The sequence below is a fragment of the Coenobita brevimanus genome, chromosome 84, assembly GCF_032717465.1.
Source record: "Coenobita brevimanus isolate Jiangsu-jjx chromosome 84, ASM3271746v2, whole genome shotgun sequence".
Lineage (NCBI taxonomy): Eukaryota > Metazoa > Arthropoda > Malacostraca > Decapoda > Coenobitidae > Coenobita > Coenobita brevimanus.
Window position 1 is genome coordinate 23,275,662 of NC_137037.1, and position 18,528 is coordinate 23,294,189.

The window sequence follows — 18,528 nt, forward strand, 5'->3', positions numbered from 1 at the left end:
ATCAGCTGAAGAAATTTTAATGTCAGCCATGAGGAAGTCAGAGGGGGGAAGTGATGGAGAAACAGCACCGGAATCGTCTAAGGTGGAATTGGAGGAGAAAGTCTGAGCAATGAGATCTGCTTTATCAGTAGAAGTAATAGCTACAGAGCCACCAGAGTAGAAAAGAGGAGGGAAGGATGATGAGGTAAAGTTGTTAGAAAGGTTTTTGGCAAGGTGCCAGAAAGAGTGGGAAGAATTTAAGTTGGAGAGTTGAGAGCATTTAGTGCAGATGAAATTATTTTTAGCAGTGTGAAGAACAGACTTAGAACGATTCCAGGCAGAAACATAAAAAAAATGTGATTCAGGGGTGGGATGGCGCTGGTACCTTTTATAGGCCCTCTCCTTGTTGCAGACAGCATTAGAACAAGCGTGATTAAACCAAGGCTTTCTTGTATTAGTCAAAGGATATGAGAAAGGAATGTATGCTTCCATGCCAGAGAATAACCTCCGTAATGCGCAACGCACACTCAGATGTCTTCCTGCCATGGAAGCAATAATCATTCCAGGGAAAATCAAAGAAGTACTGCCTGAGGGCCTCCCAATCTGCAGCTCCAAAGTGCCACAGTCGCCGTTTCTTTGGAGGGTCCACAGGCTGTACCGGAGCGATAGAACAGGTTAAGGTAATAAGGTTGTGATCGGAGGAGCCCAACAGAGAGGAAAGATTAACACAGTAAGCAGAAGGATTAGTTGTAAGGAAGAGATCAAGTATGTTGGAGCTCTCTCTAAGGCAGTCTGGGATATGGGTATGGTGCTGTACAAGCTGCTCTAGGTCATTAAATATAGAAAAGATGTAGGCTTGTTTACCAGGTGGATCAGTGAAAGGAGACGAGAGCCAAAGGTGGTGGTGAACATTGAAATCTCCTAGAATGGAGATTTTAGAGAAAGGAGAAATGGATAGAATGTGTGTTCCATCGTAGAAGTAAGATAGTCGAAGAATTTTTGATAGTCAATAGAATTAGGGGATAAGTAAACAGTGCAGATATATTTAGTCAGAGAATGACAGGAAAGGCGAAGCCAGAGAGTAGAGAATTCAGAAGATTCAAGTTCAGGAACACGAGAGCAAGATAAATCGTTGCGTACATATACACAACAGCCACCTTTGGCTTTGAAATGAGTATGGAGAAAGTAGGAGGATACAGAAAAGGGTTTGCTGTCAGTTGCTTCAGACAGCTGAGTCTCGGTTAGAAAGAGAAGGTGAGGTTTAGAAGAGGAGAGGTGATGTTCAACAGACAGAAAGTTAGAGGAAAGGCCGCGAATGTTGCACTGAATCTGATGACTGCGAATATAAGGATTTAATGTAGGGGACATCAATATTAGAAATAGGTCAGTGGGCACTTGCCTTGGCATCATACTTGCACTTCATCATACTTGCACTTCAAGACTTTTCCTGAAATCTTAAGGGCTCCTTGAACTTGATGTACCTCAGCCAGACTTTCCTGAAGATGCATCAAATAACTGGAGGTGCCTGTAGGCAGATCTTCACCAGATGGTCTTCCCATTAGCAGATCTTCCCATTAGCAGATCAACTGGCAATCGTGACTCGTGGACCAGCATCGGTTTTTAGGAGTGTAGCCACTAGACTCGTGGGATGCAGACTGATATGCCATCAGCAACGGAAGTAATTTCTGATCCCATTCCCTCTGTTCTTCTACACACTACTTGGCCAGTTCTCGTCCCAGAGTTCAGTTGAATTTCTCCACCATCCCATCTGACTGTGGCCTTAGTGGGGTCATCCTGGTCTTCTTGATCCCCATTAACTTCCAGCACTCATGGAAACATGGTCTTTATATTTCGATGGAAAGCGGATTGATGAAAATGAGTACCAAGTAGTAATGCTTAAGAACCGAAATAAACTTGGATGCATTGAGTTTGGATAATGGCAAGGCTGAAACTATTGTTGAAGGAATTCCAAAAGTTATTGATGAATACAACTTATGGCATGCAATAAAAATGATCATTGCTGATACAACTAACATTAACACTGGGAAAAAGAGTGGAGCAGATGTCAGATTACAACAAATGTTCCCGGATAAGGGTTTCAGCAAGCCTCAAATTATCGGTTGTCAGTATCACATTCTGGACAGGATTCTCCATTTGGTGATGAACGAAGAACTTGGCGCTAACACCAATTCTCTAAACATCGATTATCCATTTGTGTCTCAACTAATAAAGAATTATGAAAACTAAAATCACAGTTTGTTAATGGAACAGAAGAGATCCTCATTAAGTCAGGATGGAGAGATGACATGAAGTTTTTGTACCATTTAACACGAATGTTTAGATTCTTTGATGAAAAAGGGCATTTCCCTTGGATTAACTTTAACAGAATTCCAATTATCAGTAATGCGAGGTGGAATTCAAGAGCAATTCTCGGCATCCTTGCATTCATTCTTATACCTCTAACGAGGAAGACTTTGGAGAAGATATGCAGATTTATTTCGTACGAATGAGCAGAGTACTGGTTTACTAAGCAGATGTACAATGAAAATGACTTCAAGAACTTGTCAGAAATATTGAAACCTTAAAAGAAAGCACTAAACTCATTGCAGAACCACTGGAAAAAAGGAGCCATCCTTACCAAGAATACAAAGAATAATCAGGGTGCAGAACGTGCAATCAAAGTGATGCAGGAACTTTATGCTGCCTGCAGAAACAAAGCCAAACTGCAACTTAGATTTATTCTTGGTAATAAACAGTGATCTTAAGTAGTAATGTATTTGTATAAGCTCTTTTTTTAATTATTATTATACATGCAAATATGCACTTGCAAAAATCTATTTTTTTTTTTTTTTTATTTCGGGGTGACTTTTTTTTTTTTTTTTTTCAAACAGAGAAGAGTAAGGGCTTTCTTCTTTGTTTTTAAGCAAAAGTTCATCGACTTGAAGTACAGGAACATAAGGTTGTAAAAGTTTTAAAAGTTATAACCCCAATATATACAGTATATCTATCTATCTATCTATCTATCTATCTATCTATATATATATATATATATATATATATATATATATATATATATATATATATATATATATATATATATATAAAATCCAATCCTATGTCGCTCCATGAGGAGCGTAGGAACCCGAGGCTAGGCAAGTTGGCCCTGACACTGAAGATGAGAGTGACCAGCCTCACTCATCCCTGAGTGGCATTACGTGAGCAATAAACCCCAACCACCCCTTGGATATAAACCTTCACCAGTTCAATCCGATTAGAGCGCCTTAATTACCCACTAAACCACCAGGCACCAAAATTTGGTTATATGGCTACCACTCAGCGTAGTATATGTTTTCCTAGTGTACAGGAAACCATTTGGCTTGTCACTCAGTGTAGACTCACCCACAGGCAGACGGAAGAGGAAAGAATGAAGGAAAGAGACAGAAGAGGGAGTGTTAAATTGCCTGTTGGCAGAAGGGCAAGGAAAGAATGAAGGAAAGAAAGACAGACGATGATTGAAGAAAAGAAGGATGGAGGAGAGGAAAGGGCAGACGTCCGAGAGCAGCACTAAATACTCGTAGAGTGAGTGGATGGTGAGCGCCCCCACCAACCACACACACACACACACACACACACACACATCTCTTTCTCTCTCTCTCTCTCTCTCTCTCTCTCTCTCTCTCTCTCTCTCTCTCTCTCTCTATTATTGTTACTGTTGGACAGTCATCCACTCACTTGATGTAGTGCTGCCTACTTCTTCCTTAGCCTTTATAATTTTTTTTTTTCTGTGCCTGCCCTCCTGTCTTCCTATTTCTCCCATCTTTCCTGTCACTTCTTATTGATTTTCTTTCCTTTGCAGGTGGCTTTACATTGAGTGACAAGCCAAATGGTTTCCTGTAAGCCAAGAAACCATTTACAACTCTGGGTGGTAACCATATAACTAAACCATACGTGCACCCTACTTGTCAAAATGTGGGTTGGTGGAGGGTTAGTGCCCCTCCCCGTAAAACAAATAACTCAAATCCAATGGCCACCCCTTACGGGATTATGGCATCTGGCAATAGATAGATAGATAGTTACTGTTGGTACATGTAATTAGTAATGGACTTAATATAGGTAACTGAAGAAGGTACATGTACAGTATGTAAGTCTGTATATAAATGAAGTGGTATTGTTAAACCACTAGAAAGAGTAAAATGAGGTAAAAAGTAAAGAGTAAAATAGCCTGTGGTGGGTGATGGAGGGTGGTGGGGGCCAGTTGTGTGTGCAGACTGTCATAACGTCAAAACATTGTTCTACTTCCTGTTTGCTTATCTCCTAACCTTGTTATCCTCAACAGCTCTATTTAATTGTTACTACTTTTTGATTGTTGTAAATAAGATAATTCTAGATGTAACTGCAAGTACGTTTTATACATATGTGCTAAGTGTTTGCCTATCACTTCTGTGTTGGCAACATAGCAGTATAGTACAATGGTAAAGTTTTAAGCAAGAAAAAATTGTATGTTTAAGCTCTCTGAGAGAAATAGAGTAAGCGTATATTCACTCAATGGATAGAAGGTGAAGGATGCTGTTCACAGCGAATGGTTGTTACACACTCAGGCAGGCTGAAGCAGGCTGTGTAGGTAAGTGATGGTTGCTATGCTGGCGTCACCATGCATCGTCACCTTCGAAGACTCAGCATCGTGGTGAGTAATAATGAGTGATAGTGAGTTTAGTTAGTCCTAATGGTGAATCAGGATGAGTAATGGTGTGTCAGTACAGGCGTTGGTGTTGATGTTCCCACAGTCACAAAACACTTTCGTCAGTGCCTCATTCGCGATACTTGCTTCTTCCTGCTTAGCTGCTTGTTGCTTCGCAGTGATCACAGAGTGCTTGTGGCTGTAGACTCAACTGTAGAACTGTGATACCTTGTGTTGATCGTAGAGCTAAAATCGTAGATTCTTGTAGTTTATCGTGCTTTGTAAAACTGAAGCTCACAGCAGAATGTTGAATGTTAATAGAATCGTGAGGCTCTAATTCACTGTAGTTGTGTTCATAGGATCGCTGCCACGAAATGTCTCTTAGCTGAAGCCGAGTCATTTTCCAAAATCATTAGATTATATGGTTGTAATAAGAGAGAATTTTCAGGTTGGTTTTGTAATAGATGGCAGGAGAAAGATAGAGATGATTTTGGGGTTTTGATTGCAGTCTATTCTAAAAAGTGAGATATCTTGACATGAGCAGTGGCGCGGGCAGTTTATGCTGGCTAACGCTGTGTCCCTGTACTCCTGCCTTTTCCACCGTGCCTCTTCAGTCTCCTGTCGCATCCCAACGCCTTATGACCAGTCTCTCCAATTTCCCACGTATATAACTGGTTGGGTCATGAGTGTGGCCATGTGTATGAATGCGGTGATATTCCATCAGGTGTGTTGTGACTTTCCGTGATGTCATATTGTGTTGTGTGCAACATTCCCTAGCTAGAATTTCCACTGCTTTTTCCTCCAGCTCTCTCAGATTTAGGCACGACTTTCCTCAAGCCTCTATATTACATAATACAGCATATTAATGTCTCTAACTCCCGAGGTTGATGGCAAGCTGGTGATAGGGTGAGCTGGAGCTCCCATTTTACCAGCCCTCAGGACTTGATCCTGACCATCTCCCTTTCCTGAACATTTTCAGTGCATTCATTTACACAGAGTAGGCCAGCATGCTCTCATAATACCTCTACCTTCAACTGTCTACACCACACTACATGCACATAACATATCACATCTTCTATTCACATCTTTAGTAATGGCCGCTGCAATCTTACAATCAAATGAGGTGGTACCTCGGATTGCCACCACCGGCAGGGTAGGGCTGGAGGCACAGGGTCCTCCCGGTCGCCATCAAGCGACTGTGCCGGCAGCGACTGTTGCTATTTCCGGGAATGCTCGTCGGCGAAGAGGTGACGGTGCGGCCTTGTTCTTTACCAACATCCGCGGCCTTACCACAAATTTAAACTCAGTTCATTTTTTCCTTCAGTCCATATCCCCTTTGGCCCTTTTCCTCACAGAACTACAAATCTCACCCTCTACCGATATATCTCCATTTTGTTTTCCCGGTTACCATCTCCTTACAAACTTTCGAAACAAGGGCGGCACCTGTTGTTATATCAATTCTCAATATGCAGTTGATACTATTTTAAACTTCACTTCATCCAGTTTTGATTACTCATTATATAATTTAAATTGCCAAAACATTACCAAATATATCTGTGTAGTTTATCGTTCCCCCAGTGCTTCTTCTGAACCCAGTGTATTTGATTCCATATCCACTCAGTTGAGTAACCTTGACCTTGCCCTTGGCAATGAAATTACCATTTTGGGTGATTTTAACATTCACAATGTTGAATGGTTATTGCATTCTTCCCGGACTGACGACGCTGGTCTAGAATGCGAGCTGTTTGCGGAATCGTTTAATCTCACCAAGTTGGTAAAGCAACCAACCAGAATACCTGATAATCCTGACCATAATGCCCATCTCTTGGATTTATTCTTGACAAATAATCCAGATCAATTCAGGATAGAGGTACTGTCACCACTTGGATCCTCTGACCACAATCTCATCAAAGCCTCATTAATTAACCCTGCTACACCTCCCCATTCTGAACCTGTCATGGTGACCCGATGGCACTTTGACAGGGCAGACTGGGATGGATTTAGAAATTATCTTGCTGATGTTCCATGGCAGTCTTTCTTCTCTAGTGATCCCAATTCTACCCAGTCCCACATTTGCGACTTAATACTAGCTGGTATGGATTTATTCATACAAAGTCAACAATTCACTAAAAGATCAAACTCTCCAAAATGGTTTGATGGCAATTGTGCCAGAGCAACAGCCCAAAAGTCATTAGCATATAACTCTTACTTAAAATCAAAAACATCTGAATCACTCTCCCAATTTAAAATTGCTAGAAATCATGCAAAAGCTGTATTAAATCTATCTAAATCAAACTTTCTTCAAAAGCAAGCATCAAAACTACTTAACAACCCTAATGACAATAGAATATTCTGGTCAACTCTTAATTCTTTCAATAATAACTTTAACAAGTCATCTTCCATTCACCCACTAAAATCTTCAGATGGCAATATTATAAATGACCCACGTGGGAAAGCAGATATCTTTGCTAGTATCTTTGCAAGAAACTCTACCATAGATGATACCAGCCAGAATGTCTCAGTACTGGAACTTGATTCTCCCGAAATTGACCCACTTAAAATACAGACAAGATTCGTAAAATCCATCCTAGACAATTTACCTACCAACAAAGCTCCAGGCCCAGATGGAATTCCGCCAATTGTTTTGAAAAAGTGTTCCCCTGAACTTGCCTCTGTCCTAGCCAAATTATTCAGACTATGCATACGTACTTCTTTATTCCCAAATTCATGGAAAGAAGCCAATATCCTCCCAGTTCCGAAGAAAGGAAGTTCGTCTGACCCCTCCAATTACAGACCAATAGCTGTCACATCTTCTCTTGGTAAGGTATTTGAAACTTTAATTAATAAGCATATTGTTAAACATCTTGAATCCAACAAATTAATTAGTGATAGACAATACGGTTTTCGCTACGAAAGATCCACCATTGACATACTCAATCTCTTAACTCATACCATTCATCAATCAATTGATCTTTTTGGAGAAACTCATGCAGTAGCTCTTGATATCTCTAAAGCTTTCGACAGAGTATGGCACCGTTCCCTGCTGTCCAAACTCCCTTGCTATGGCCTAAAGTCTTTTGTTCCTTTGATTTCTTCTTATCTTAGTGACAGGAAAATAAGAGTAAAAGTAGACGATGTATATTCGAATTTCCACTCAATTAACGCCGGCGTGCCGCAGGGATCAGTTCTGGCGCCAACCCTATTTCTGGTTCATATTAATGATCTCTTATCTGTCACTCACAATCCCGTTCACTCATATGCAGATGACTCAACACTACATAGTTCATTCACACTCAGACATCCATTTACAAAGTCTAATATCTCTACCTCTCAACTCAGTACAGCCATCTCCATAAATCAAGATCTAGCTACAATCAGTGAATGGGGATAAAATAACCTTGTCTCTTTTAATGCTAGTAAAACTAAATATATACAGTTTACTAATAGACAGATATTGCCAGATTCGTACATTACCTTCAGTGCTACTAATATTCCCATCTCCAAAAGTATTGAAATTCTTGGTGTCTCACTTAACAGTGCCCTCAGCTGGACCTCTCATGTCAGATCACTTGCTAAAACCTCCTCAAAGAAACTTGGATTATTGTACAGAGTCCGTAACTTCTTCGCCGATGAGCAGTTAGCTATAATTTATAAGAGTCATGTGCGCTCTCAGCTTGAATATTGCTCACCCTTGTGGAATGGTTGTGGAGAGGTTGCATTAAGACAACTAGACAAAATTCAGAATAAAGCTGTTAGAATTATTAACAACCCTGCCATTACATATAAACTACCTCCCCTGCAAGTAAGAAGGAATGTTGCCTCCCTTGCATTATTTTACAGATATTTTTTTGGCAAATGCTCAGACGAAGTTGCGTTCATGGTGCCACCTCTCCATGCCTTCCCTCGTGCTACACGGGGATCTGGTAGCGCTCATGACTGGAATGTCACTCAGCCATATTGCAGAACTTCTGCCTATCAGAATTCTTTCACTCCCCGAACTGCATCTCTCTGGAACTCGCTTCCCCAGAGTTGTTTTCCTCCAAATTTCAACCAACAACTGTTCAAGTCTAACTGTTACAGATATTTTATGAATAGAGGACACCAGTAATCTGGTGTATGGATTTTTTTTTTCCCCATTTGTTTTTCCTTCCTCCGTTCTGTTATTTAAAAAAACAAAAAAAAATGTAGTGTTACGATGTTTTAGTGCCTCTACATGAGATCTTAGAAGAGTCTCATAACCAGATCGCAAGTGGGCACCTGGGAGTAAAGAAGACGCTAAGTGCCGGGCCTGTGGTGTATGCTGTGCCAAGGAGTGATCCAAGGAACTTGGTTGTGTACCTCTTCAGCTGTACCAAGTGGGTGCACTGATGGAGAGTCACAGTGGACATTGCTGGATCTCAGCCACCCATTGAAAGAGGAAACCAGTATATATGTGTTGCCATGGATTACTTCACAAAGTTGCCAGAAGCCTATGCCGTCCCTGATCAAGAAGCCGCAACTGTTGCTCAGGTGTTGGTTGACCAGTTCGTCTGTCGTTTTGGGATGCCACAAGTGCTACCCTCAGACCAGGGTAGAAATTCGAGTGTGCTGTGTTCCATGAGTGCTGGAAGTTAATGGGGATCAAGAAGACCAGGATGACCCCACTAAGGCCACAGTCAGATGGGATGGTGGAGAAATTCAACTGAACTCTGGGACGAGAACTGGCCAAGTAGTGTGTAGAAGAACAGAGGGAATGGGATCAGAAATTACTTCCGTTGCTGATGGCATATCAGTCTGCATCCCACGAGTCTAGTGGCTACACTCCTAAAAACCGATGCTGGTCCACGAGTCACGATTGCCAGTTGATCTGCTAATGGGAAGATCTGCTAATGGGAAGACCATCTGGTGAAGATCTGCCTACAGGCACCTCCAGTTATTTGATGCATCTTCAGGAAAGTCTGGCTGAGGTACATCAAGTTCAAGGAGCCCTTAAGATTTCAGGAAAAGTCTTGAAGTGCAAGTATGATGAAGTGCAAGTATGATGCCAAGGCAAGTGCCCACTGACCTATTTCTAATATTGATGTCCCCTACATTAAATCCTGTTCCTCGACTGACAGTCACCAGCTGATGAGTGCAAGTGTACAATATAGAAAGGTATTGGGCACTTGCAGTCGATGGTGATCTGTTGGGCGAGGTTCTTCACTTTTTGTACATATTATGTAAATACATCATACCATGTTCCTGAAGTTACTAGTTAGGGCCGACAGCTGACGTATATGGAAATGTTCCTGACTTGTCTGGTTCTCTTTCATATATTGATGTCCCATACATTAGGCTGTGCCTCGACTGACGGTCACCAAGTGATGAGTACAGGTGTATAATGTAGAGAGGCATTACATATCTGCAGTTGATGGTGTTCTCTTGGTCGAGGCCTTTCTACCATTAGTGTAAGTTTAGTTATTTGTCTTTTTTAGGATTTAGTATAGGTTAGTGATTTGTCAGTTAGGTGGTTAGTTTCAGGCATTTTAGGCATTTTTGTTTATAATGTAAGGTCAAAAAATATAAAAATTTGAAAAAATAATAAAAACAAAAATACAAAAAAAAATATTAAAATAAAAATTATATATATATATATATATATATATATATATATATATATATATATATATATATATATATATATATATGTATGTGTGATTGAAAGTATGTCTCTATATATTCACGGAAGTGTGTGTGTGTATGTATGTATATATATATGTTTGTATATATATGTATGTATGGGTAGCTGTGTATATATATATATATATATATATATATATATATATATATATATATATATATATATATATATATATATATATATCTGGCCTTAATGACCAGGGGCTTCCCCAATGGTCGATAGACCAAAAAAAAAAAAAAAAAAAAAAAAAGGCAAGTGAGGTGACCTTCAAGTGTTTGGAATCTACGTTATCATAATACAAATCATAATAGATAGCAATAAAAATGTGTAATCTAAAAGTAACAACTGTAACATGATAGTTAAGGTAGGTGTGGGAACAGGAAATGTGTCTGCAAGATTTAACCAAAGGAATGCCAGAAGTGCACAGGAAGCGCTACATACACACAGACACACACAAGCTTCTAGAACCCGCACATACGGCCAATACACGTGGCACAGGCCGTCCTAGACAAGAAAGGAGGAATTAGAAAGTCAGGAAGGGGCTAGCTACAGACGCGAGAGGTGGTAAAGAGAAGAGGGGTCCAGCAAGAACTTAGCTAATATTATACGCTCCTGTATAATACGCACAGTGGTCAACTTAAGCGTTCCCTTTGAAGATAATAAACTACAATCAAGACCCAGTATCCATCTTTAACTTCTCCTATCACCGACTACACGTGGACTAAGTTACTCCCTCACATATTTACTCAGTTATGACTACTATATAATCAATCTCAAGATTCATACAAGGATGATGACAAGTTTTGGCCATACAGTCCTCAGCAGAAGAAGGGACAATCCCCGAAGCTGCAGAGACCGTGGGATAAGCCCTACACTGTGATGGACTACCTGTCAGACGTAACACACTGGATTTGGGGAGGCAGGAAGTCTCGCCCAAAGGTGGTACACACAAATCGTCTGTGGCAGTACCGTGGGCCAGGACGGTACATCTGGAACGTCTGCAAGAAATCATGCACACTCTTAGCTGATATGTCGAGGAGGACCAAGGCGCTGAATTACAAGAGGATGGTGATGGTTTCCCTAGGGAAGAGGCGCATCAGGAAGAGAACCAAGTCATTCCAGGAGGAGTGGACTGTGTGGAGGAGCAGGGACGACGTCGGAAGCAACACAGAAGACTACCTGATAAATCAAAGGACAGTTTTGTGTAAAATTAGATTACACAGGAAAGCAAACAGCAACAGACCTTATGGTCCTTTCGAGGCTGCTTGTTACAGAGAAAACTATGACTACAAGATCTAACTCTACATGATGAAGGATAAGGATAGTAAAGCAAGAAGGCTCCCCCCCACCACCAAACTCTCCAGGAAAAAGTGAGAAAAACCACCATGCAGCATGGAAAAACTGACATGGAAATTTTATAGGAAACACTGGAAAGGAAAAGTCACATTCTATAATACTTTATCTATAAGCTACCCGATTGAGTAACATGTAAACAAATAAAATAATAGTTACGGCATGATATTATAAACCGGTACATTGAGTTAATGGAAAGTCTGTGGACATAACGTGGAGGCTACACACTGCACAGTGTGGATGTTTAGGGATGGTGCAGCAGCCTTGCCTGGCGTTTTTAAGGTAGGCAGCAGTCAATCAGGCCCTAGCTCTGTTCGCTCCACTGAGACAAGGAACTCTCCCATGTGGGACAAATACACAAGTTTCATCCTGAAGCAGTGACCTCTGGTACATTAAAAAAAATCCTGATGGTGGTCACTTGACTAACAGGGACCCTCAGTGATCCACAGCTCATCACAGGTCGAAAGTAAGAGTAGTGACCATTAACTCAGGGTTATCTGTGCAGATCCTAATCTGTACTTACTGTATATTACCTGATTTGCTTTGGATAAATCGAAAAACGTATAATGACGTGACGTGACGCTATGTTAAGTTTACAGGGTGTCCTGTAGACACGAGGGGACTTCACAGTGTGGATGTTTAGGGGTGGTGCAGTAGCCTTGCCTGGCACTTTTAAGGTAGGCAGCAGTCAATCAGGCCCTAACTCCGTTCGCTCCACTGAGACAAGGAACTCTCCCATGTGGGACAAATACACAAGTTTCAACCTGAAGCAGTGACCCCTGGTACATTAAAAAAATCCCGATGGTGGTCGCTTGACTAACAGGGACCCTCAGTGATCCACAGCCCATCACAGGTCGAAAGTAAGAATAGTGACTGTTAACTCAGGGTTATCTGTGCAGATCCTAATCTGTGCTTATATTGCTTTCTTTGCATTGGGGAGATTGAAAAATATATAAGACGTGTGTCTTAGATAAAAGGGGACTGCACAGTGCACAGTGTGGATGTGCAATGCACAGAGTGGATGTTTAGGGGTGGTGCGGCAGTTCTGCCTGGCGCTTTTTAGGTAGGCAACAGTCAATCAGGCCCTAGCTCCGTTCACTCCACTGAGACAAGGAACTCTCCCATGTGGGACAAGTACACAAGTTTCATCCTGAAGCAGTGACCCCTGGTACATTAAAAAAATCCCGATGGTGGTCGCTTGACTAACAGGGACCCTCACTGATCCACAGCCCATCACAGGTCGAAAGTAAGAGCAGTGACCGTTAACTCAGGGTTATCTGTGCAGATCCTAATCTGTGCTTATATTGCTTTGTTTGCACTGAATAAATTGAAAAATGTATAATAACGTAATGCAACACTATGTACGGGTACGTTGTTTACGGGGTGTCTTGTAGACAAAAGGGGCATGAACTTACACGTACCATAGCTATAAAAGCAAGTTATTCGGACAGAAAAAGAGTCAGCTGAGGATTCTCGTGCAAATACTTGTCTAATTTGTTTGTGAATGTCTCAATTGAGATACTGTTCACGGTATCTGATGGTAATCTGTTCCAGATTCCTGTACTTACAACTCTGTTAAAGAAGAAGTATTTTGCTTCATGGGACTGGAATCGCTTTCTCATAATTTTGCAGCCATTACTTCTGGTTTGACTCGACCGGTCTATATCAAAATATTTATTCATGTCTAAGTTGTCATATCCCTTCATGATTTTGAAAACTTCAATAAGGTCCCCTCTTAACCTGTGCTTCGTTAGGCTAAATAATTTAAGTTCTTCAAGGTGTTCCTCATATGGTTTGTTTCTAAGTTATGGTATCATTTTTGTGATTCTTCGCTGAATTTTCTCTAATTTTTCAATGTCCTTTCTGTATTACGGAGACCAGAATTGCACACAATACTCAAGATGGGGGCGCACTAGCGAGTTGTACAAGGCAAGTATGACTTTTTCCGATTTAAACTCGAAAGTTCTTCCAATAAAACCCACCAGCTTGTTTGCAATTTTAACCGCCTCGGTACACTGCTTGCTTGGTTTTAGGTCATTTGATATTATCACACCAAGATCCTTTTCATTGTCTGTACTTGATAACTGAATATTGTTCATTTTGTAATTTGCATGGACGTTGTTACTTCCAATATGAAGTACTTTACATTTTTCTGTGTTGAATTTCATTTGCCATTTTTCTGCCCAGCTTGCTAAAGTATTAAGGTCATTTTGTAACTGCTGCCACTGTAATTTTGAAGTGACTTTACTGATTATTTTAGTATCATCTGCAAATTTTGATACTTTGATGTTACGTTTGATTATCATTGTATATATTGTGAAGTTTTGTTGGGACAACTAAAGGACTAGGGAGGGGGATAGTGTTAAGAAGTATGAGTGTTAGTTGTGAGATTCTGCATAGCTCGTGTTCTCACATTGGAAGTTGCGAGTCAGAGTTGCCACATAACCTGATGTAAAGAGTGGAGATATTTCTTAAATTTATGCATTAATTTTTACTCCTTTCCTTTCTATAATGTTATGTTTGGATGATTATATAATATTCACATTTTATTTCAGTTTGTATGCTAATGCATTTATTGTGTTATGTAATGTAAGAAAACTCTGGCATATTTTGGTGACTGTAGATGCTTGAGTAAACTAGAAGATTCGAGTGTAATGCAAGATTATATAAGAATGGGGGAGAGGCTAGAACGGTTTGAGTCAGTTTTAGTTGTACTTGTGGCCTTTGACGTTAATGTAGCTCTGGAGTTGTGAATTTCACAGTGTAATTATTTGCTATATAAAGATTTATGAACGTGAGAAACTTGTGTTTACATATAATGCCCTAGCTGATCTCTTGCTGTACACCTAAAGGCTGCCACTCGGAAAAACAACTCACTGTGGCAACGTCCTTCTTATACTGAACTACTGTACTGTTGGAGTCTGTGGCAGTTTGGGACGAGGATGTAACAGTATTAAAGCTATTCAGAAATACCATATTATGATGATGAGATGAATCTGCAAGTACTGAAAAAGTTATAAATGAATTTTGTTAAGTCTGTCGGAAAGATATGTGTCATGTCATTGCATTATGAGTAGTTTAATGGCTACCTCCTAAATATGAAATAAAAAGTACAGAGGGTAGTAAACAGCAGTACACATCGGTTCTTTCGAGGCTGTTTGAGATTGGGTAGGTTAAAACTAATGTAACGAATCTGTAAGTCAAAGACAAGGACAGCAAGGCAGGAAGGCTCCCTCCACTCACCACACGTTCCAGTAGAATGGCTAGCAGGAAAAAGTGATAAGGACCATAACAAGATCGAAAAAACACCAGGTCAACGCATTTCTCGACTCATTTTGGCTTGTTGTGCGCAGGTGACGGGTAGCGGAGGACGTATAAAGAGCGTGGAAGCAGGCAACGTATCAGTTAGTCATAGGAAACCGTATGGGCTGGGTGACAGGGCATCCTCTGCCGCGGGGTATATTTCTTGCCCCCCCCCCCATTCATTTTCCTGGCTAGCCTATGCCCTTGTTATGGTATTACTATCGCAGTGTATCTACCACATAGCCTACCTAATTTTGCCTTACTAAAATATGAATAGTCGATGATAACCATGTGTGTGTGTGTGTGTGTGTGTGTGTGTGTGTGTCAAAAGGCAATAATATCTTGGAAATGCCAAAGAGGACAAAAAAAAAAAAAAACTACGTCATTCTACTCCCCCATCAAAAAATGAGGTTCTACAGGTAATTTCCCATTGTAATACAAATTTGAGTAGGGAAGATAAGTGTATAAGTATTAAATGGGGGGAAGGCCGGTCGACAACTGCAAATGCGCCCCCCTCCCTCTCTCTCTCTTTCTCATACCTTCTTACCTCCCATCCCTCCTTCCCTACCTTGTGTGTGTGTGTGTGAGTGAAAGAATTATATGAAAAATTTGATAAATATGCTGAGAACTATCAAACATGCGTCCCTTCTCTCCCTTCACGGAGGGTGGCCAAGAGGGTGAGAAGGAGGATGATTAAAGAGACATACACATCTTTATGGTCCTTAAGTGGAGGAGTCATACAGCCTCTTTTTCTCTCTCCAAGTGACAGGCAAATCAGAAATCCGTCAAATCAGGGTATGGCAAATCGAGTTAAGTGTAATCTCTTATGCTTACTTAGTAACTGAAAAGAACAAAGGAAGATAATCAAGGAGATTGGGAGATGGAGTTAGGCTATTATATATATATATATATATATATATATATATATATATATATATAGAGAGAGAGAGAGAGAGAGAGAGAGAGAGAGAGTTGAATCCTCCATCACAAATAGTATAGTTCCCGCTGAATTATAAACAGAAAACCAGAGAGACCGGATAGAGAAAAATCCTCCGCTTGATCTAACGGAAATGTGCGTGTGCGTTGACCTGGTGTTTTCTCAATCTTGGACCATAATACAGCATAGAAAAACTACGATGGAAATTTCACAGGATATGAATGAAAATGCTGTTTTGTACAATATTACCTGAAAAGGAGAGTAACTTTAAGTTCTACCTGAGAATGAAGTGTGGCTGTTAAAAGGTAATTTTTTTTTTCTTTTACTCATTTGTTGTGTAATAATTTCATTTATTGTATTTTTCTTTTTTTATTTGCAGGAAAAATATTCATATTCTTTGTTTATTGTACTTACAGCCATAACTTACAACCTTACCATCTTACGCCTCCTTACCCAGCCCACCGTGCTAATCTCTGGCCTTGGCCTTATTGTTTTTAACCTCGAGGGTTATACCTAAACACACACGGTTTCACCCATTAGCAGAAAACAGACTTAAAATAGCTTGCTTTTACTGTTTTTCGACATGCGCTATACCACCCAGAGTACAAAATCAACTCCATACAGGAATAAACATTATAAATATCAAAAAGTGGGAAAAATCATAACTGATATTATTATTTATAAGTACACATATGTCCTGAATTTGTTCCTTTTACATATTTCTTGTTTTACACAATCATTTCAGCAACTTATGAATTGTTATCGTAATGAATAATAGATCCTTCCTTTCCCTTCACGCAAATTCCCTTGTGTGAGGTGCTAATCTCGGGTGTTAATCTCTTGTTATATCGAATTTTGGTCACAACGGTTCAGCCTATACATACACAGCAGCACCCTTAACTGGAAACAAACAAAAATTGCATCTTTCGCCTCTCTTTCGACACACATTACACCGCCAAGACAACAAAACTAACTCCATACTTTCATAATCACAATTACCATCAACATAGTGAAGAAAAAAAATCGTAATGATTACTGTACACTTCAATAAACTTCCCACATTAATACATTATGTACTAATTTTGTTCGTATTGCATATTTCTAGTCATTCCAAACCATTTCAAAACATTAAAGTTTTCTTTTGGCGAAAAGATGAATATTTCTTAGTGCAGTGCATTTGCTTAGTTTCCACCAGCGTGTCCACTTTTATGTTATTTTTGTCTGCGATTGACTGCGAGTCACAGGATGGGTTTAGGAAGCAATGCCAGGTGAGTCAGATGATTCTTTTCGTGTTAGTAAGGAAAAAAATCGATTTTCAAAACTTGGAAAAAAAGGTCCCATCTCCAGCGGGGGGGGGGATCAATTTCCGAAAGCACGGCCATGGAGGGGTTAAATCGCGAAGAAAAGTTAGGCACCAAAATTATAAACACACGTTAGTGCAGCCAGTGAGTATATTAGGTTTTGAGCGACACATTTGCATGTGTTTGTTTGATTTTTTTTTTTTTCAAATTTAATGATACTTTATGGAGAAATTATGTGTTAGACGAGTAAATACTGTTTTTAAATCAATACATCAAAGGTCAGGGTCACAGGTCTAGGTCAAAAGTTGACCTATGAAAGTAAAAAAAAAAAATGTCCCATTCATATCAAACTTGGTGAAAGGATGATGGTAAGGCAAGAATGAAGTGATTCAGTTTTCAGAAATCACTCATATGTGATGGTCACAGGACAAAGCCAAATTTCATCTGTGGAAGTGTTTTCTGACAAAATAAGAAGTATAAATCCAATTTTAGTCAACCTTGGAGGAGGGCTTGAGGAGCAGCCACAATATATATATATATATATATATATATATATATATATATATATATATATATATATATATATATATATATATTAGAACAACTGGTCAAAGATGAGGGCCAAAGGGCAAGATAAACCTTAAGTTTTTATCAGATTCAAACCAAACTTTGTGGAAGAATTGTAGATAAAGCAAGATTTAATTAATCATATTGGGGAATACTTGAGTTGAAGGTCAGGGTCACAAGGAAGGGTCAATAACCAAGGTCACAGATTAAGTTCAGCTTAACCCCTTAACCGCGGGGCGTCACTTTCGTGACGCTCGGCTACAATGGATCATACCGCGGGGTGTCACTTTTGTGATTCTGTGTTATTTTGAATTATCCCGGGCTCTCAAGTGGTGGCTTGTATCATCTATCAGTACTGCCAATGTCCAACACTAGTCAGCACTCCAAATCTCATCTGTACTCCCATCCATTGTTGACATTTTAGCTATTTTATCCCCTTCATGACTCCCCTCCCTACCTGCCCTCCATTACCCTCTCCTCTCACCTCCCACGCCGCGCTGCACTACGGAAATTTCCCCCTTCTTTTTCCACAGATTTCATCCATTGAAATAAGCCCTATGCCCTATATTTTTACCAAATAATATTTATCAAAAAAAAAACCAGGTTAGTGATAGTGTTATACTCCAGAAATTGGCTAATTATCACCTGACAACACCTCACGTGCATTCATTCACTACATTACCACGGTAATTTCCCCTTTGATTTATGCCTTGTAATCGATGTCTGTAATAAAAATATATATCAGAAAGGA